The 22,828-nt window shown below is 40.1% G+C and overlaps 1 long non-coding RNA gene across 14 annotated transcripts in view; it reads left to right on the top strand.

The window, feature by feature from the left end:
- LOC310904693 overlaps nt 1-22,828 on the top strand; it is a 545,090-nt gene that overhangs the window by 423,848 nt on the left and 98,414 nt on the right. For 13 of the 14 annotated variants that reach the window (XR_014588537.1, XR_014588538.1, XR_014588539.1 and 10 more), the window contains 4 exons: nt 711-929; nt 3,722-3,868; nt 11,109-11,162; nt 13,129-13,225. This is a non-coding gene — a long non-coding RNA (uncharacterized lncRNA). Of the gene's footprint in view, nt 1-710; nt 930-3,721; nt 3,869-11,108; nt 11,163-13,128; nt 13,226-13,269; nt 15,445-22,828 lie in introns of those variants that run through there. The other variant, XR_014588550.1, reaches the window with a different exon arrangement.

Raw genomic sequence — 22,828 nt, 5'->3', positions numbered from 1 at the left:
ATTGTACCGAGCAATAGGGCACAGCCTAACTTCACATATTGTCTGATTTGTTCTAGCAATGAACCCTGTCATCTTTATCCAGAGTGCATATTCTTTACCCCAGTTATTTACAAGTTACCTATGTGATGCACTTTTTGTTTATCCCTCTGAGCAGTATCCATATGCCAGGTATTCCATACCTTTTTGCACAAGTGCCGTTCACTGAAAGTTCCTGCAATGTTGCCATGTTCTTTAATGATATATTGGCTGTTAAATAACAAAAGTCCTATTAAAGGTCCCATTAAAGTCAAAAGAACTTTTACCCCAGAACAGGTCATCATGGGGAAGGACTGCACATTTCAGCTTTGTGTGGCACAGTAGTTCGGCTGATGTAGCGGTCAGTTCTGGCATCTTCCTCAGACTACCTCCAGTGTGATTTCTTTTCATAGTCCTTCCTCGTATCTTATCCCCAATACGGAGCAAAGCGTCTCTGCTCAGGAAGCTGTGGAAACTCAACCACTCTCCATAAACTTGTAGCACAGATTAGATCTCTCTAATCTGTGAGGAGATTTTAAAGCCTTAAAATAATCTGATTCTAGTACCAATAGACACCAGTTATACAGTAAACCAAGATAAACGCTTCACACAGAATACCAGATTATGGTATTTCTGTTGCATTTTTCTGATGTCATTTATTCATATTGAGCGATATTTCTTGATATTTTACAAAGAATACAGGCTACAGACCCTGCCACAGGAGTACCAGTCTATGATGATTAAAAAACGTGCTTCTGGTTGAGAAGGAGAAATGAAATCAAGAAAAATGGATATGGGTCCCTAACGCATTCAAAACTGAAGACCTTCCTGGAAAACTACCAATTGATTTCCTCCAAAGGCTTCAGCAGAAGGGAGAGCTACTCAGAGTACCAACGTTTTTCCAGCAAAAGAAGGTATGTACATCCTGTACCTGTTTATCTTGAAAGGAAAAGGCCCTGATTAACCCAAATTCAGGCCCTTTATAGAATTTATACAACTTACAAAAGTGAGATATGAACTGGAGACTAAAACCATCACCAGAGCTGTCAGTGAATTACCAGCTGCACTTATGTAGAAACTTGTCCCCTAGGAATAGTTAGAGACTACATCTGACTTTGCGTAGCCCATGAAAGTGCTTAACAGTAATGATGACTTTGGTTCATCTGGTGAATCATGACTTTGGCTAGATTCAGCCTGAACATCAAGAGGCAAAAGGCTGTACATCCCCTGCCAGTTCTCTGATCTTTCCTTCCCTCTCCACCTCCCCACCTCCAGGCTTTCTGTTTCAGCAGCTCCCTAAAGAGAGCACCATGACTGTGAATCTAGAAGTGAAGAAACCCACAACTCTTCACAAGAGAACAGCTATTCTTAGCTTTGTTTTCCTTCAGTTTTTCTTTCTTTTTCTCCTTTTTTAAAGGAAACAGAAAGCCTGCCAAAATTTGGACTCTTTGATGTGCTTTGGAAAGAAAAACAATGCTATCTATCCAAGCTCTCTGAAAGGAACAAAAACATGTCATTTTAAGGCATGAATCACTTGAGAAGAACACTCAATGTATTTCACAATTAGAGATGGTCAAGGATTTTTAAATATTTTGCTGGGAAAAAAAATCGATAAAGAAATTTTCAGACTTTACTTGAGAAAACTTTCTGAGTTGTGTGGTAGGGGAAAGGCAGAACGAAATAGGAGGAAGAAACTGATATTAGCTGTAGAATATTCAATAACCTAATAACAGCTCTAGGAGATCTCCCTAGACCTCATTCAAGCTTTTTTCTACCTGATATAAACTGAGTATGTGAACCTGCCTCATCCATTTTACTCATCCTACTTTGGGATGAGTAAAAGAATTAGATCATGAAAGCAGTATCTGTTCTGTTTTGTCTGTCTGTTGGTTCAGCTTCTAGTGGAGACTTTCTGCTTTATAAAACTCTTCAGCTGTAAATGAGACACTGATTTCATTGTCTCATAGTTAGGACATTTGTTTGAGATGGAAGTGTCCCAGCTTGGAATCTTTGGCCTGTAAATGAAGGGAAACTTTTAAGCTGCAATTTTAGAAGTCATATCTGAGTAATTAAACTTCTGTTTGCCCTCTCTTTTAAAGGTTTCTCTTCCATCACCCCAACAAATGTTGAAAGAGATCTTTTATGCAATGAGAGTTTTTGACATTTTTATTAAGCACAGGAGCTTAATGCAGACATTCTCTTTACAATGTGATTAAACTGATGTAGAGAAGTAGTTGTATTATTTACTTTTTTTTTTTTTTAATTGAAGACTTTTACAGATCTCCTTTTTGTCTTTCTGACAAGGCCTGTTACATTATTTACACTATCTGCCCTCCCTTTGCATTGCAGTCACTGTATGGGAAATGCTTGTGCTTGTACATCTTATCATTAAAGAGGTATTTCCAGTCCAGCATTTCAAAGAAAAAATGAGTAGAAGTTAGGTGTTGGCTGCAAATGACAGTGATCCTTTCTTGAAGTTGATATGGAGATGTTTGTTCTGTCATCGTCTATGCTGTGCATACTCCGTGGATTAAGATGGTTTATTTTGAAAGATCGCTCCCTACCTCAAATTCAGACTGCTTACTATTAGAAAGATAAAAAACTGACTTTCAGAAGAAAAGCATTCTGTGTTTCTTGAAGGTTTCTTCATTTGAAGAAAAGGCATTTCTTCATTTGAAGAAAAATTGAGGCTTCTATAATCTCTGGTCACCTTTTGAAAATCCAGGCCAGGATTTCAGACTTTGAGGATAGCAAGCAAATGCCTTAAATTGGAGGTTTCAATTAGAGAATATTAAATTCTCTTCTGTAAAAGGAGAAGTTTACGGAGAAATGGGAATAACCAGGTGGGAGTAATTGGTTTTGGAAGAGTTTTATGTGGGAGCTCTGCCCAGCACTTTCTTTTATTATGCCTGTTTTCCTTCCACCACTTAGGAAAACTCATATTCATGCACACACTTACACTTCACTGGGATTCCCTTACTTGGAGACTGTCAGCGTGGGCTTATTATACAAGCCCTTTGTTTTATCCTGTACAATACAGTTCACTATATGCAATTTGGCCTCTTAACCTGCTGTGAAATATTTCAAGGGCTTGTTGCTGGAAGACGCATCTCTCTTTGCTATGATTTGTGCAGCCGTGGCTGCATTTTCATGACGGCTTATAATGATTCGTGGTGGGTTGCAATACAATGAACTCATGCCGCAGAACAGCACACTGAAAAAGATCTTTCAAATTATTGTTCCGGTGCGAAAGGTGCCCAATCACCTTCCACCTGCGGATTAGTTGGTTGCTATAGGAACACACTGTAGCTTTTCAGTGCTGCGCTACTGTAGTGCCCAGATTACTGACTCTGACAAACACAATGGGGGAAAAGAATCACGGGTTATTAGTGCTGCTGCTGATGTGATGTTATAAACCTGGGGTGGCATAGAGCGGATGAATAGAGCAAGAGCCTTGAAACACGAAGGACAGGAGGAGGAGAGAGAGCAGAGTGAAGTGGAGCTAAAGTCATCACTACGGAAATGTTGTCTTTGATCTTATTTTCCACTCTGAATAGGTATTTTCGTAATATAATGCCAAATGCAAGCAATGCTATAACTGACGGCAGAGCCACCGGTCATGTCGTTATGTTAGTAGGGGGCTACCCCTCCTCCCTTCTCTTCTCTTCCAGCGAGTACTGAAATCTGAACCTTTTCATTCCTGCAGGATTAACTCTGACCAAGGTCAGAGCAACTAGTCACCAATATTCTTCATGGGAGAGTCGGGCCTCCTGCATCCCCGGGAAATATCACCTGAAATAGCCACCTACACGCAGGAGTTTAACGGGGAATTTTGCAGTGTCAGACATGCATGGTGAGTAGCTGAGATCAGATCTCTGTCTACTTTGGTGGCCATAACTGAGACTCAGGAGTTTATGCTGCTGAGCACTCTCCTGCAGAGTGAGCTACCTACGTGCTTCATGGGGAAGAAATGACTGCTTGCAGTTCTGATTTGTAGATGGTCTAAGTTTCCCAGAAACAGCTTTGTTACCACTTGCGCTTGGGCAGGGTGAGGCAAAGGAGTGAAATATATCCTCATCACTTGTGTGCATTGAGCAAAACAAGCTGTGTTTAGTCACAAGTTCACCAGATGCTACTCTGGGGGTTATTGCTGTTATATTACATTACTGCGATATATTAGACAAGGTGCAGTGATTCATTCTCTTTCCTCATTGCTTTAGGAGGCTCCTTTTCTCTCCCAGTGGAAGCACAGCTGACCCTGCTGCTCATGACCCTTGAGACCAATGTAGGCTCCTTGTCGGTGCATGTAGGCCTCTCTGAAGCACAGTCAGGAAGACCAGCCAAATAACAGCACCAAACATTACAGAAAGACCTGGCTTGCATTAATCTCTGTGAACAGAGATGCCTATGCTTAAGTGGCTCTACTTTCTGACTGGCCAGCTGATTTGTAACTTAATTTTTTTCAACCCTGACTGCCTCCTCCCTCCTTCTGTGCTCTTACCCCACTTGTTTCACCTGCGCGTTGGGCCCTTCTCGGCCTCTCAGTAGGACCTGTGACCCTCCGAGCTTGGAAGTGGCACTCCTTGAGCACTTGTTTGCAAAATGAGAACCAAAGAACAGAGATTGTGCTATACTTTTAGAGCCTGAGAACTATAAAAATACCACAGAGAGGTATTGTTTTCCCCCACTTCTGCTACCCTGTAGGCTGAAACCCTTAGTCGAGTGAATTATGTGCTGACTGACATCTAACTCATACTGGATTGAAGCCACATATGCATGCAGGGCATAGGTGCTGCTGTTGGTCAGCTGGACTGCCCCTGGGACCATCTGGCACCCCTTTTGGCCTCTCTGTCTCCACCATTATGTCCACTGACCAGCTGCTTTTGCTCATTGCCATTGACACAGCTTCCCAAGCCACAATTTCCCCTTGCTTCCAGAGAAGACAAAGAAATACTACAGCCTTTCACCCTCTCCCAGTGGTCTTCAGCTTCTGGCGCCCCGAGGCCCCTGCCATGCTTTGCAGATTGCCTTCTGCTCTTCACCACTGTTCTCACAGTAGCTGGGACACTGACTTTAGCTTCCTTACTGCCACAAGTTCTCCTGGCCACAAGCCCAAAATAATCTATTCTGCTTCCACAAATTAATGAAACCATAAGCAATACAAGGAATGACAAAACTTATTTAAGTTTTGCCTGAGGCATCTAAGAGAGTGATGAAACAGGTTGGTCTGAACATGCTTGGATCAGAACTTTACCACAGGTGTTACTGTAATTTCAGGCTACTTGAAAACTGCAAATTGGACCCTCAGTCCCTTAGATTATAGTTTTCATTTCATGATTCTTTGGAGGAAAATGAATTTCCTGATCTGAGTTCCTGTCTGCAAATTTACAGGGACAGGACAGGCTCTGCCTGTGTAGTTTTAAATGTCTTTAAATGGGGGGCTTAAAATGGAAACGGAGATGGACACCTAACCAGAGAAGTATGACAATGTAACTCTGATAAAATAATGGGAAAATCTTCCATTACCATAGTCATGTGTATGTATGACCTTAGTGATGCCCAGGACTGCCTTGGGAGCAATAGTGCAACACTCCCATTATGCCTTATTTTTTTATCAACAATGTTCTCCTTCACTTTGACGTCAGTTTCAAGATTGCTTGCTGTGATGTGCTGCACCTTTCATATTTTCTTTCTAGTCATAATATTGCTTCAGTCGTAACCTCAGCACTTTGAGGAATAATTGTCCCTGACAAGGGGGTGAATCACTGGCAGAGAGTTGATAAGCATTACATACAGATGACAGAAGTCAGGACATATCGGATTACTGCTGTGAATATAATAAAAGAGAGCCTAAACACTTTGGCAGCTCAAAGACAAGCCATTTCATAACTCTCTAGTGGGGCTATTATCTTCCATTTACTGCCACTGATAACCAGGTTGCAACTGTCTCTCTAGGATCTAGTTACAATTCACTTAACACTTAGAGGACCAGACATATTGGAGGACACTCAGATGAGAATAATTTCTTAAAGATCATTTATTTTTAAATTTTTATCTCCCTCGCTCCCCTCTTTATAGTGTGATAAGAACCTAAATCAGGAAGCTTTGAACTTCCTTTGGGAAAGGAGAGTTCATGGTCATCTTCCCTTTAATCTTTTACTCCTGATTTTCTTTTGAAGCCAGTCATTCATATCCAGCTGAATAAGTGACAAGACGGTTCCCACCTCTTTTACTCTTGTAACACATTCACCTAGACCTAAGAGCTTGTTCTAATAGTAACCCCATTAGGTTTACTTGGAGGTATTATGTTTTTATTTTTGTAGCCAGGGTGGAGCACCTGAGCTTACAAATTAGAGGATGCTGGTGTGTATCTGTAGCAGATAGTTTGCAGCAAGGCCAATTACAATCAACATTGATGGAATCTGGATACAGATAGCATTTATATGCATTGTGTGAGACTTTGTTTCTAAAGCTTAGTGCCTAAGATGAGTGTAACACATCAGGCTCTTAGTAAAGTTCTCTCTTTTAGGCTAAAGACAGAAAAAGAACTATTTTGCTATGGCAGAAATCTGGCAGATGACCAGCGAGTCTCCTTACTATCCAGCACACCACTGAGAAATTTATCAAGATGAGCTCTGGGATGAAACCATCCCTGTGTGAAGTGAAATTCTATATTCTGCATATTTTTTCTGCTGAAGCAATACCATGAGCAGCAAATGTGAGCTCTGCTCAGCTTTCAACATATGAGGTGTTCTTAGATGCAAGACAAAAGTTGTTTCACTATTTCTCAGGCTGAAGATATGTATGCACATCTGTAGACGGGAGCTTTATTTTGTAAGTTTGGCTACATAAATACATAGTTGGATTCTAGTCTGCCAGAGCACCCCCCGCAAGCCCTGAGTGAAGAATATCTTTGCCAAAGACGGATCAAGAGAATGGGAGGGGTTTTGAGACTAAGTGCTATTGGCAACTCAGAGAGGCTTCACATGTATAAATGCATTCCTAGACCCTAGGCACAAATGTTCCACTTACATTCCCATTGCTGGGAGCTCTGCAAAGAAGCCTCATTACAAGTGTTTGAACAGCCAGATTTGGTGAACTAGGAACTAAAATATCCTTCTCTCTCCTGCTTATGCCTTTATCCCCCACTGCAAACTTTATGTCTTTATGTCTTTTATAGCTGGCCAAAACTAGGCCCTAACTGTTTTACATAAACCAACACATCTATTTGGAGAGAAATTGAACCACTTTTTCTAAAATGACAAATAATAAGTGATGCTTATAATTCCCTTTTCAGTAAGATTTGCATCCTCCTTGATTATTCATGGCACAAGCCATCTTCTGCTACATGGAACCAATAAAGGACAATGGCAATTAAGGACGGAGGAAAAAAGTTCAGTCATTATTGAAGCAGGAATTCCACATGGCTTCTCTTCAGGACTTCTGGATCTTACCACTAAGTTTCTAGCAGACAGGGAAAGCCAACTTAATACCTTTCTGCCCTGCCTTATCCATCTGTAAAATAAGGGTGATCAATCTTACGTGCTCGGCAATTTTGTCACATGGTGAAACCAAGTAATATCTGTAAATTGCTTTAAGATGTTGAGATCAAGGGAATGATGGAAGTGCCAAGTGTTGTTGTTGTTATTGTATTAACAATGTTGGCTGTTTTCACTGTTCATATGGTAGCCTGGCTGGAACTGGGCAAGAAGCCCAATAATACCAGCAACCAACAAGAAACTAAAATAAAATGTTTTACTTAATGAGCGCCTCTGTTTAATCAGAAGCAGTGTAATTATGTCACAGAGGGCTAAGGATCTAATGTTTTCCTAATATATTTGCTTTTAAAGGGATGATTAACCCTGCATATTTCAAGATGATAAGCTGCTTCTTTGTTCAGTTCCAGTTATTTTTTTCTGGATTCCCTGGTGGGTCCAGAGCGAACCTGAGAGTCAGAGGATTTTTCTTAATTGCACAATAGCTACCTTGTATGTCTGATGCTGGAGTATTTTCTAAAGATACAGGTTATTAGTCCTAGGCTGGACAGGTTTGCAAGAGAATTCAAATGCTGAATTTATTCTATTTTCACTCCTCTGAGCCATGGCATACATTACAGTAAGCCCTTGGTATGCCTGCCTTAAAACAGCCAATATTCTCAGAAGGCAGTTTTGCCAGGAAGAAGGAATAAAGCTATACCTTACCTTGAATCAAAGAAAGCCTAAAGATTGTTCCCCATTTACTTCTAAAAAAATGTTTTTATGTGTATGTTTCTATATCTGTGTACATGTCCATCCAGTTACTACTTTTCAAATGCTTTGAAGAGAATACAGAGCAAAGAAGTTCTTTACCTCCTGGAGACAACTCTCTTAAGAGATATTAAAAATCACTCTATATTGAGATTCCAGGGAAGATATTTATGCTGTAAAATAGGGAGCTGGTTGTCTGTGTCATATATGTGGAGTTGGACTTGATAATCCTTGTAGGTCCCTTCCAACTCATGATATTCTATGACTCTATATGACATTCTCTGGCACATCCCTCTATCAAGAGGTTGGATGAACTACATTATGTTCATACCTCACAGACATTTGATCCTTTCTGTTCTTAAAAATCTCCAGTGCAGAAGATCCCATGGGCCCACCAGGCAACTTACCCCAGCACTTGGCTATTAAGGACATTTTCTAATATCTAATCAGGCTCTTCCATGTCATGTTTTGTTTTGCCACCACAATGATGAAGGACACATTATTGCCTTCCTATTCCTCTAGCAGATAGCCCTATTTATGAACATTATGGGTTTATAGTGAGATGGCATTTACTACAGGGCTGTTGAAACTTAGACAACATATTTTGTGTTTGTGTTTAGGTGTGAGAATCATAAGAATGAGGTTCTGTTTTAATTAGTAAGGTGGTCCTACATATTCCTTCATTTCTGTAAATTGCTTTTAAAGGAAGAAAAAATGATCTCATATTGGAAGAAAGAAGATTTACTTCTTTTTACATCAGCTTTCAGCCACATGGGAATTGGTCAGGAAGGAAAGAGTTAATGATATGATTATCAGGTCAGCAACTTTGAAAGGCGCTTCTACTTTGAAAACCATTTTCTTAATTATTTTAAGTTAACACTTAAATGCATAGAAAAAAATCACATGTAATCTGAAACCCCAGACATGGGGACAGGACTGGATTGAGATAACATTAAAGATTTTATTGCTGTTACATTATAAATTATTTCTATTATGATGGCCCTATGGGTATTACATTCTGTCAGTTCGCTTTCACTGTTACATCACTTAATGTTATTAACACACTTTAGGGTATAACATTACAGTTTTATTATGGAAACCTTAAACACTTACATCCAAAGTACTGAATCAAGTTATTATCCTAGCTGACCAGATCTGGTCTATTATCATTTTATCACTCATAAAAATCTGTGATTCGATTTGATTTAACACTTGAGGAAAAATCATGGCTTATATATGCTTAAACCTACTTGCAATATTAATACAAAGCAACACATGGATGACTTCATTTTATTAAAGCTGAGGTAGCCCTGGGAACTGCATTTATGATCTTTATGCCACGTGAGAAATTTGATCTGACCTGTTGCCATTTGTGATTCACTAATAAAGTGATAAAGTTTTCTTATCAGCATATTAGCGAACTGTGAAGATTGTACCCTTCTTACTGCATTCATCGCAGACTCAGAAACCATACCTTGATCATGGAGTGCTAACTGAGGAAAAAGAGACCTCTGTCTTGGTATTTTGTCTACTGTGTAGACTGGAGAAATGTTGCACTTTGAAAGGTGATATGTGCTTTGTATGGCTTCACTGAGTTGTAATATATATTATATTTATGTATATGTATATATATATATATATATATAGGCCCTTGTTTCTGTTTGGAGGAGAAGGGCAGTAACTGTAAGGCATTAATTGTAAACACTTGTTTTTGAAAAACAACTCTAATGCCTTCTGTATAGGCCAGCAAAGCTCTTTAACACTTGCACAGTGTTTAGAGGCAGGAGAAGTTCATTGAAGACACTGATTAGCATTACGCAGGCAGCTGATTATTGGTTTTGCTTTGCTGGCTGAGTCCAAATCAGAATACGTTGCTGGGCACTGACTGCAATTTCATATCTTACTTAGGTTACCTGTTGTTTTTTCCTTTGAGAAGGCAGAAGACTGTATGTGAAATTTGAAGTGTCTTTTGGAAACGAAAAATCAAGATGCTTTGAATTTTGAAAATGTCAAAATGAAACATTTCATCTTTTTCACTTTGGGGGGGGGAGGGAGGAAGAAGAGACTATGATGGTGTGGGAAAGCAGTTTTGAGTGCCCTGCAGAGCTTCGAAGGCCTTTCCCAAGAATTCTGCTCCAGCAGCCCATTTCCTACTGAAGTCAGAGGAAGGAGTTTGCTCAGCCCCACATCCAGGAGTTCATCAATGCGCTGACATTCCCGGGCAGTAGGGTGGACGCGTTGATCCAACCGGTCCCATTCTGGCATGCACACCTAATCTCCCTAGCAACAAAGATGACAGCTTGGTAACAGCAGCTGCTGCTTAATGGAAAGCATTAGAAAAATAGCTCAGTCTACGTCTACGTTCCCTCTCTTCATTTTCATATTTATCACAAAAAGTGTTCTAAGAAAGAAAAAAATCCAGAACTTTAAAAAGCTTGAGGTGTGAGGGTCAGACACACAGCTGTACATATAAAGAGATGAGCGGCAAAAGCTAGGAAAAATGTGAACGTGTAATTCTGACAGAAACTTTCCTTTTTAGCCCCAGCTATATTGATTGTGACTCACTTTAACAAGTGGACCTATGGACATGCTGTAGGAGTGACATGGAGGAGTGAAAACTATTCACTCTTGCATTAAATATTACAGAAGGCGAAATGTGGACTGTTAAGTTCCAAGTCCGCATTTCGGGGTTTTGTTCCTTGTAGTATATCCTTTTTCACATAGGGCTGGGCTCACTGGGAGGGGATTAGTCTCCTAACAAAAACCAATCACTGTCTATAGCACAATCTCCCCCTTTTTTTCTTTTTTAATGAAAGCAAACACCAAAAATTTTCTCCTCTGTTGCAGGCATTCTGAAAAGTCTAGTGAAGCCATAAGACAATTATATGGCAGCTTCCCCAGGTAAGAAACAAATCAGAGTAATGCTACATCACCACGTGAAATACACAAATTAGGTGGAGATGCATTAACTAGTATCATTCATCAGTCTACAGTGATACAATTTATTACATGATAATAATGGCCAGAGCTGTATAAGTAGTAAAGGTAAAATTACATCATAACTTGCATTAGCAGTATGAGATTATATCCTGATTAATGCACAATTAACTTGTCATGTGTACAATGCATGTGTTTGGAGGTGGACAGATGGGTTACACTATGTCTACATATGTAGCATTTATCACTTTTTTCAAACCCAAAATTGGATATAGGGCTACATCTACTAAAATACTTAGCCAACCCACCGGCTTAGTGCAGAGCCACCTAGAGTCTGTATCAGTGAGAATCCCTTGGAGATGAGAACATCTTTAAAACATGCAAGAATCCTCTTCCCCTCTACAGGCTGGGAACCTCATCCACGGCTCCATGCAGATATCTGTGTTGAAAGCAACAACCTTAAATGCTCTTCTGATGGCAGGCACAGACACCTGAACTGAGTTCAGAGTTCATATCACAGCTACATATCCCAAGGGAAAGCCTCCAAGAGCACTAAATGACCACAGATGAGGAATTTTTTGCTCCTTTTTAAATTCTGATTTATCAGGGAAAAATAATTAAGCTAGAGGGAGAGTTATCTGGGAAGCATTTTTACTTTTAATTGTAGTTATGAGTCAGGGTCCCTCAGCTTCACATGGACTCCTCTTTAGCTGCAAAACTGCCTCACTTGTCCGTGTGCTGACATTCAGCTAAAGAAAGGACCTCCAAGTTCTAATCTCTGTTCTGTCACAAACTCGGTCCCTGAGACCATCCTTGAGAACCTCATTTTAATTTCTCTTTCCAGGTTTCTCAGTCTGAAGTGTGGGGGAGAGATAATATGTTGTTATGCTAGCCTACCTCACACTGCATGTGATATTCAATTAGCTGTTTGAAGTTGTAAATTGTTGAGTGATGATAGAGCATAACTTTTCAAAATAATTGGCATCGTATTTTTTGCACGCTTTTTAGTACTGAAATCTACCAGAAAGGGTTGTCTGACTTCGATCCTTACTGTGCTTTATTTTCATGTTTGATGGTTCTTCCCATTCCCAATACCAAATGATGGTCAATTTCCAGCACTTCCAATTTATAAGCAAGACCTCGTATAATAATGATAAAAAAAATCTAATCGTTGTGTTGTCTTGGCATTTCTTTTCCAGCTGACAACACTGAGTACTTGCTGATTTGAATACCTTTTCAGATACAGGAAACTCAACATTTGAGAACATGAATAGTCCCTGTTTTGCAAATCTTTAGTGTTAAAGGGATAAAGGGAACCCTGTTACATTTGAATTCAACTGTTGGATTTTTTTTAAGTACTTCACATTTAATTCTGCTGAATAGAACATAGTACAGAAGATATACAGTTCAAAATCAGCATGGCTAAAAAACGTCCTGTTGTCAAATTAATATCTGGTAAACATCCTTGTATCAAGCAGTTCCAGGACAGATAGTCTATTTCATGTGTGACATTTTTGATTCTGTGATGATCAGGTAAGCTCATTTTAGATTATATTTCTCCACTCTAGAGTAGACATTTGACTCTGTCCTGTACAGGGAGTCTCTTTTTGTCATCAGGAAATCACTTTATTATGCTTTGATCTTCATCTTCATTATATCCTGAGAGATACAGTCAGCAGATGATGCTACAGAAAGCTAGCCAAGACTTCATTTACACAAACAAATATCAGAAGTGACATCAAAATTAGAGATTTAGGTTCTGATATAATAAAACTCACGTAAGTTATTACATTAGCATTAAGCCTGTATTTGAGTGCATGTTAAACCTTAGACTAGTGTAGGAGAGACAAGAATCTGGTCTGCTGTCTTGGAAATGTAACTAAGAACTCATGTATTATTAAAAATAAAATCATTCTCTATCTTTCTTCAGGAGTAGTTTGTGTGCCTGTTGAAGTACTTCAAGATGACAGACGAGAGACTTCCAATTGCACCAGCTGAAATAACTGACTTGTTCTTCACTTGCAAGAGTGAGTTTAAGATTCAATGATATATTAAAGCTTACATAGGCTGTAGGCAAAGGTAGGAGGAAACAGGTAATTTCCTTTGTTGGTTATCTCACTATTAAAAAGAATTGTCAAGTCTCAAAATGTAAGTAGTATAAACTTGGGACATGTTGAGAATTCAAGTAAAATACTTTGGGTTGAAGTAGTTAATTGGCAAGTCTGAAGCATTTCAGCAAATCAAAAAAATGTAATTGCATTTAAGCCAGACATCCACTTCAAAAAAAAAGAAGTTGAAAAATTCCCTAAATTAAAAACCTCCAATCATGCCATTCTTTAGAAAATGTTTTCATGAAAAAAAAAAAAAAATCCAACATAATTGGCATTGCCAAATCCCCATTCTTCCTGAAAAAAAAAATAAAAATAAGTAAAGTTTTGTCCAGAACTTTGTCCAAGCACACACTTAATTTTAGCTGTTTTTCCAAATACATCACAGCTCACAGAGAACCAGCATAATCGCTGGTTCACACCTGTGCTACTTCCCAAATTACCCACTCCAGGGCTGGAGCCTTCCCAGTAGATAAGCAGGTAACATCTCAATACCTGGTTTGCCCTCTGCACGGTTGCCTACCAAATAAGTGAGGGGAAGGCATGCCGTACAGTTCCATGCTCCAGCTCCACTGTCTGTGAGGGTAAGATGCTTACTACTTAATTTTGCCTTTTGGAATTCCCTCTCAGTCCCAGTTATTGACGTCTGGGCAGGAAGACTGTGAGAGCTTAAGGGATCTGATGTCTATGACTGAGAGAGTTAATACGCTGTGTCAGAAAACTGCTAACAGGAGCCAGGTAGCAGCCTGCCTGTTAGCATTACAGAGCAAGAAACTGAAGAGTTTTGGGGTGCATCCTTCAAGCGCCAGGAGCTACTTTGCAATATTTTCAAGCTGAGAGCATACAAGGCAAATGCAAAGGATTACTCCCCCTCCCCTTCCAGTCCCCATCAGTCCCCAGCCCAGCCTGTAATTTGGCAAGATGAATGAAGTGTTTTCGGAGTGTCATCACTTCTGCCTCTGGCAGATTTGCTTCCCCAGTCTGCCTTTCGCCTTTTGGACCTGTCACTCAGCCCTTTGGCAGAGGGGAGGAGGGGGAGGGAGGAGGAAATCATCTCTTTGCTAATCACCTATCACAGGCAATGAAATCCCACAGGCTCCGTGCCAGCTAGGTACATTTCAAAGGGAAATGGAGGGGGGCAAAGTGTCACTCAAGGCAGATATTTATGAAAGATGACAGTTTGCAAATATCTCAATCTTGGACAAGGCTGCTCCAGTGACACAGAGGAGTGTTGCAAAATTGGAAGAGTCAGCAGCCAACATTTATTTCATCAGGACCTGTCCAATCTTCAGTGATCGCTTGACAGTCTGGGGATTGCTGGCACAAGCCAGCCTCTTTCTATTGGTTGCTTTCATTTAGTTTGCATGGATCAGTCTAAAGAGTTGTAATAAATATGTAAAGAAAGATAAAAGGAGTAGTTTTGCGGAGCTGCATCCTCAATGGGAGAATCAGCCCAAAGCTGTGCTACCCTTTTTAGCTATGCCAAATAGGAACAGTAGTAATTACATTTCTATTGATCGTTAGTGCGTGGGAACAATGAGATATAGGCCCTATCTCGCTCATGGAGGCCCCTTGCAACTTTTCTGCCCCTCCCACCGCCACCAGCAGCTGCAACAGCAGCGCCAGCTTCTGTGAGGGACTTTTCTCCTGTCCCCCAGCTATCCCTGTACATTAGAGACACCCTCCAGCACTGGGGGGCTGCAGCTAAAATTTGCCGTTTCCACAGGGGTCAATTAAATGTTTTTGTATCTTGTTTCCCTGCCGTTTGATCTGAGGGGGCTGCTGGGCCGTGCACTGCCTCCCTCTCCCACTCTCAGAGCACTGAAGTAACGCCGCCATGGCGGGTGAAGCTCTGCAGCAGCTGCTCGGGCTCAGTGGCTCAGCCAATCAGAGGGCTGCCATGCCATCACGTGACCACCCTGACTATTATCGCTGCAGCACATGGCCATCTCTTGGTGGTGCTGGTGGCCATTTTGTGCCATGATGGTTGGCAGGGGTGGGGTAACGAGCGTAGTTGTGTGGCTCCTGGGCGTTGCCCAGATTTTAGCTACAGGTGTGCATGCAGAGCCAGGGAATCCATTCTTCGCCAGTGAGAGTTTGCAAAGCCCTGGGAAGCAGCAAATCAGAAGAAAAAGCAGGTAGGGGGTGAAGAAATGGTGATAAGGGAGGGGAATGAACATGGAGCTGTGGTCCTGTGCAGGGAAATGGCATCAGAGATGGGCGGTGGGGTGAGAGTGATCCTGCAAGGTTGTGAGAGCCCCCTCAGCTGAGGAAAAGCACATCCTGGTGAGGAGGTGCTGTTGCCATCAGCACTTCAGCAAGGAAGTGTTTTTATGGGGGCTGCTTTTAGCACTGGCTTTCTGCCTTGTTCTATAGGATCTGTAGCTTAATGCTTTGAGGACTGGTATTTCTCATCATAGCATACATGTTTCTGCCTCTTAATGTGCCTGTCATTTCATTTGCTCCTGTTGTAAGCTAATTTGGAGGACAATAACACGACAATACCTTCTCCTACTGGAACAATAGCCCAATAGATTAAATTACTCTACAGTCTTTGAAATGTTGTGTTAGAAAGGTCTAAAGTAAACGCAGTTATTGACAGCAGCAGAGGAACAAATGCAGCTAGTTCACACAAAAACTGGAATTTCCAAGTGAAGACATTTTGTTTCCTACAGTTAACAATGAATTGTAGATTATAGTTGGAATAATCCTGTCTCAATATTCACTGTTTTCATAGTCAAATGTAAGAAGATGCTAATTCAGCTACTTGCTATGTGGTGCTTTCTTGCATCTTGTGTAGTAAGTGTGTGTGTGTGAGTGACTCATGGAGAGTAACGTGGATGGAGGTGGATTTTGTTAGCAGAATGCAAAATTGTCCTTCTGTGTTAGGGTTTTAGCAATTCAATTGAAATGGGTCATGAATTCAATTAAAGGCCTTGTTCTTCCTTTCTTTATGCCTTGCATATCTCAGAGTTTTGCATAATTTAAACTACACTCCAGCATAGAACAGCACCCTTATTTCAGTCATCAAAAAATAAGTGTTTTCTTTTTATGATCTCTAGGGTTCTGTCAAGTTGCATATGGGTGATGACTGGTAAGATGATACAGAGCTCCTGAGGAGCGAAACTGCCATTGTTTTGAGTCCAGTCATCACTGCTAGTGTATTTGAAGACAGCAGATAACTTCACAGCTCTATTAGGATGTTGGTAGAGCTGTATTCTCCAAAAGTAGTCAGGAAAGGAAAAGAAATGTGCCAAGAGGTCTGCCTATTCAAAGCCCAGCAGTGTGAAGTGAGACTATTCACCAGAGGTTCTTAAAAGTGTGACTTGGTTTTTACGCAGTTCAGTGGTGTTCACAGGTGTGCTGAACCCAACCACTTGTGTAGGCCCTAATGTTAGTGTCATGCTAGCCAGAATGGTAGAAGTTGCAGTTGTCTTCATTGTCTGCTGTGATAGCCTGTTCAAAGCGGGTGTGAAGTATCCTCCTCTGCAAGTTTCTCCCTTGGCTTTTCTGCCAGCAGCCCACAGAAAAGCTGATGAGCTGAGTGGGTGGGTTAGCTGAGGGAGAGGTTTGCACCTTCCTTTCCCTCTATTACAAATACCTTTGCCAAAACAAATTATTCTTACCCAAGGATTCCTGGGTAAGTCTTGCATCACTGGGGGAAAAAATGAAGTGCTTAAAAGACTAGTTAATCACTGCATACTCTGTAAGGAGCAGAAGGCCATTCCAAAGTAATTGGAGTTATCTTCATTATTCTTACTTTCCATTACATTTCAAAATCAAATAACAAGTTGCCTTTCAGAGAGTTTCATGATCTAAATCCCAGTTCTATAATTTTTACTTACTGCTTACTTAGACAGAACTTCTGCTTGATTTTAATGGCCTCAGCTTCTGGAAGAAACTTAACTGAAAAAAGAAACTAAAAGTCTTGGTCTTTGAAATAGCAGAATCCCAAGCTGTCCACACAAATGCGCATGTAGATGTTGCAAGTCACCTGTCCTGTTATTTAATTCTATATTCAAATAAGTGCTTTTCAGGTGCCATCTTGACACCAATTAAACACACAGCTGTGCATCTGTTCATGTATAGAACTAGATTACTAATGTGTTGTAACGCAGGCCATCAATGTTACTGCAGAGTAAGCAAAATGATTCTTAATAATTATTAAACAGTTAATGAAGGAAATTAGTGATGGTATCTAAACTATCCGAAGCAGGTGCAGAGTCTAGTTTACTGACTGTCATGGAGGTAGTTGGCTGTGTAGTTTGAGGGCTAGTGGTCCAATGTTATCTTACATTGAAGTGTCCAAGGAAAATGTCCTTCAAGGTTCTTGGATCCTAGGTGCAATGTAAGACTGTGGTTATCTCTTGGTAAGGAGAGCAGGCCTGTGAGAGTTATGGAGACAGCTCTATTATGAGGTTTCCAGTTACTTTTCTCAAGATATTTTTCTGATATGTCTGTACATAGATTTGTGTGCATATATTCTTATGTGTATTCTTACATTATAAGAACATATTCATATGTGTATTCTTGGCAAGGTAGACACCAGGTAGCAAGAAGATGCTTCTGTCTCATATCAACGCAATTCCATCTCTTCAGAAGGCCTAAAAGTGATCCAGTTTGTAGGAAGCTGTGTGCCTGTGTGCATCTCAGAACCTCTTTCTTCGTACTCTATATTAGTACCTTAGTCTTTTGAAATGTCTTCTCTCTTGCAGGAAGGAAAGGAACTTAAAATAATAAAAATAATTCAATGTTATTCAATGGAATTCATCCCACAGGACAGGAATTCCCATACAGGTCAGGAAAAAATACTGTCTCCTTTTCTGACTATCACTTTTCATACGGTAAATCCCTCAGAGTCTTTATTGTGGAATGAATAATAGATTAATCATTCCTCTGTGTGCAGTGCCGGGGCTCTCTAATGTCACTGATTATTCTATATTGAATAAATAGTGTTGCTAGGTTGATATGTTTAAGGCAAATGAGATACTTATTGGTATCCAAGAAGCCAGTTAACAAGATCCATTTTCCTCCATTGACTTCTACTCATGTATTAATGAGGTTCAAAAATGTCTTTTCTGTGTGTATCAGATAAACGTGCCTTTGTTATTCCCAAGAAGCACACAAATATTTGCTCCATTTATGTTTGTATTAATGTGTCACTGAAGCTAAATCTTCAGAAAGGGAATAAATACCATATCCATTAAGCCACTTAAGGGGTGAGTTCTGCAAAACTATGCTGCAGTTGTTGCCATGGCAAATATCCATATTTAGGGAATTGTGTGGCATCAAATCTAGCATAAAGGACCAGAAGAAGGAAATGGACTTCTCCTCTGACAGCTAACACCTACCTGTATGTATTTAAAAAGTTTTAATGGGCACTGTAGCGAATGGTAATTCAAGAGTGCAACGTGAGTAAGTGCAGTACAATGCAGGGAGCACACCAAGGGAAAGAAGAGAACAATGAAAGACAAAAAGACTGAACAGAGCTCAGTAGTGTTGGGCATTGGTGTGTGCTGTTTTTCCCCACTAAAAACAAGTAAATATATTCCTAGAAATTGAGTCTTGTACCGTTTTTGTTAGGCTAGTTCTTTTCCTTTGTCACAAATTAGTCTGCAATAAACAAACGTGTTTTCTTTTTATTGACATATGTATTGCTTTCCTTTCCTTGACTTCTCATGTAATGTCTGTGGGTGCTTGGAAAGCTCTTAGTCTTAAGAGCTGGCAGATCTTAGAACCAGTAATCCCTAAGTGGTGAAGTAGATTTACCTTCTCTTGAATCACAGATAGGATTGTGATCTTTTATGTTTTTAGTGATTTATTGTTTTATCTGCTTAACACAGTTTTAAATGTAGTGACGCAAACACCAGCTGACTGTCAAGTAGAAGACAGGAGAATTGTTTCTATGTTCAAATAAGAAAAAAAACCTGACTGAGAAAGCTCAGAGGCTTGCTTTGGTGTCATAGAAGAGCCAGACTAAAATGACCCAGTCTTCGTTGGTTTGTAACTGGCAAATATCTCTAAATCAACTTAAATCTGTTTTCCTTCTATAGGGATACTATAGAGCATGAGTAGAGTAACTAAGAAATGATTTAGGATTGTTTCTGCCCTACAGCATTTTACAACACTATAAATAGAAAATAGTGGAAATGATTTCTAAGTTGGTGTCTCTAAGTTTTGGTTTTACTTGAACACTTTGTGTGGTTGGATGAACTAAATGAAAGAAAACCAATAAACATGCTTTAAAAATACCCTAACAAGGTTTAATAAAAAAAAAAATCCTAGCTGACTTCATGCCTGTTTTGAAATGTGGACATCCTGAGGTTGAATGGAGAATGAATTACACAAGGATGCTGAGATGGGGAGGAGAGATTAATGTATAGGAAAGCCAAGAAATTTACTCCTTTTCTTCACCTGCCTGGAGCAAATTTCCTGGAAACATCTGCAAATGCTGTCTAAGGGGAAAGCAGACTTGGGCCCATACTGTGCAGGAAGTCCCAACCTTTGTCTGCAGCACTGGATACAATAATATCAGGATGGCGGCAGAACGGAGGGTATCTCCATGTATAAATCCAGATCCCTTTTTTTCTTTTTCTGATGAAGGGAAAAGGGGAGACCGGGGACCAGGTTGAAGAACACCTGGGAGCCATATGGAATTTACTGATATTTTAATTAAAATGTTGTAGCTCAGTTTCAAACATTGCAATAACTTTATACAGAGTAAAACTTTACTGGATTCATTGCAGTAAAGCCCCCGAATATTCGCACATTGCCTACAAATGGCAATTGTCTTCTAATGCAAGCTGTAAGAATTGCTGTTTCTCTGTGGCCCTGATCCAAATCCACAAAGTCAGCAGGGGGGCCTCTGGCCTCCAGATCAGGTCTGTAGCCTGGTTGATATCTCAGACCTTCTTGAGTGTTTTGAAAGTGCATGGGGCCCAAAATATGATTCTTTCTCCAGACATTGGAATGCTAGCAAAGAGTAGAGGTCAGACTCCTCCAACTGATATTTTGTTTACCATTCATATTCAAGAAGGGGGTTGATTTCCAGGTACAGTTTGGTCATAACCAGACTCTTACGTAGACCTATTTGGGGAAATTCCAGATGGTGGAAGTATCATGAGAAGAGTGTTACCTTCAACATGCACAAAAGTCTGGTAAAATATCAGTACATAGGGAGTCATTCTCAGTCTGGAGTCAGACTCCTGCCAGTGGTAATCAGCTTCAGCTCATTGGTTTTTCAAGCTAAGGCTGAATTTTGAACCAGAGGTTTTCCAGAAGCAGACCAGACACCCAAGCTTCTCCTGTGTTTGCTTCTTAAGTGTTATGTTTCTTGGGTTGTCAGAAGAGGGATCCTGTGTTGTGCTGCGTATCACTGATTCGAAGCGATCTTTTCAATCACTATTATAAAGACAGAACAGGATTTAGATATGTGCTAAAATAAGGTTTTAATCTGCATTCCAAACTGATACTTCTGTGGCATGAAAATTTTAGAAATAGTGATTTTCACTCCTCTTCATCTAATGTTTTGTCAGAAATAGGGGGAAGAAAAAAGCAAGAAAGACACATCCTCTCTTCTTTGATTTTTATATCAGGCAGTTGGAAGTAACCAATGTATTGTAATAAAGTTAGTTTTAATGAGGTTATTTTAGCTCAGTTTCTCATCCAGCTCTGAAAATAACTGAGAACACGAACTACATTTGCGTCTGTTTTTTTGTGATAGTTTCTTGTTCCCCAGTCTAGGGTTTTCAAAATACACCAACCAAGGTCTTGCAAGATGCTGATTTGGGGACTTCTCACAGTTGGTTTAAACTGGGATTCCAAATACAAACTTCAAGATTTCTGATCCTCTGAAGCTTATGAGCCAATGCTATGACCTGTTGAACCAAATGCACAGTCTGTATCTTTCAAATAAACTGTCTCAGTCAGGGACCAGACCTTAGACCTGAACCTTCCATAACTTTTAGAAAGTTTGAAACCACGTATTACGTGAGCCTGTTTCAAGTTACAGCGCAGTATCTAGATCATAAATACAGCAATGCAGTCCCAGAATAACATGGTGTATTTTCTGTGATGGTTGACAGTCTTGCAGATATTTAAAAGAAATCAGTACCTAATGAAAACCAAGTCTATAGAATGCTCCATCTCATTTCTCCTATCCTAAAAGGCATACATTTCACAGAGGTATGGAGGGATATAAAAGGATAATTATAAAAAAAAAAAAAAAAGCTAAAAGTGATTGTGGTATTCATTGCAGGGCACAGAGAGGGGAGAAAACTCCTGGGTCTTTGATTTTTTTTATCTGTATGCAATTACATAAGTCTACTTCAAAGAAAAGCAGGGTATGAAACAGTAGTTTGAGATTTTGTGATGGAGATCAGCAAATCAATAGTTAGAAGGATACTCACGGAAAGGTTATTCTGTAGATGAAGAGGTTATTGCTTATTTTGTTACAAATTTCTTGTACACCTAGGGCAGGAAAGCAAAGGTATGTTATATCCCTGATTTGATTCCTCAGAAGTGTATAGGATAAATTACATCTAATGACTGGCTTTGAAGAGTAAAATAAAAAAGCCTGACTGTTACCAATGTCTTTGAAATACTTTGAGAGTTTGTCTGTGAGACTTAACTTCCAAGTAGTCCACTGGAGTCGGTCCGAGTGGCACAGATGAGCGTAAGGGGAGGGCAAGGCTGACTAATTGAAAACTGGGAGCACTTTGCAAACTCTATTACATGAAACGTGAGAAGTGTAACACGGCAGAAACAAGGCAACGGCTGGTGTAAGCAGTTAATTGTGTTGTACAGTGGCGTGTTAGGCCAGCACACTTTGTTAGCATCTGATATACTGCCATTTCCATCCTCCTCCTTCCCTTGAAGACTTGGGTTACAGAGATGACCATTTGGGTGAGTGTGTCCCCAGGGGAGCCAGCTTGCATTAACCCGAACATTTCCTCTGTTTGATGTGCCTTTATCATACTGCAGCAGCTCGGTGGCTCCAGTTATTTTTTTTAACTAATGCACAGCAGTGATTTGTTAGAAGAGAATTTATTTAATTCAGGATGAATATAGGCTTTTACGTTAAAAGCCCCAGCTAGTCTTTACCTGTAAATGAGGGAGGCTTATTTGTCTGCTAACATCAGTGTCAGCTGGGGGCCAGAAGTGCTGTTTTCCGTAAATATCTTTTAGAGTTCACTTATTATTCAGGGGAAAAGGGGAACAGGAGAGCAGGTTTCTTCAAAAACTTACTAAAACAATCAGGTAATGATTATCCAGCGCTGTAGGCTGCATTAATGCTGCTGTTACTGTTTCGGCAATACCTGTAATTGCATACAAAACCCACTATTGATGCAGTCAGCTCTGTCTGTATGCATCTCTGCCGTTGTGTCAAATGAGACTGATCTCTGAAGTTCAGGAAATACCACCATTTAGTCTAATGTAGCCCAAAACTTTCCTCGGTTTCATGCTTGTGTTCCCACTTTGAAAAAAGTTGGTATTGTTTGGGGTAGGGGGGTCCTTCTGATT

Source organism: Anser anser, assembly GCF_964211835.1.
Source record: "Anser anser genome assembly, chromosome: 10".
Taxonomy (NCBI): domain Eukaryota; kingdom Metazoa; phylum Chordata; class Aves; order Anseriformes; family Anatidae; genus Anser; species Anser anser.
The sequence above is the reverse complement of the archived record's forward strand: the minus strand, read 5'-3'. Positions and strand labels throughout refer to the sequence as shown.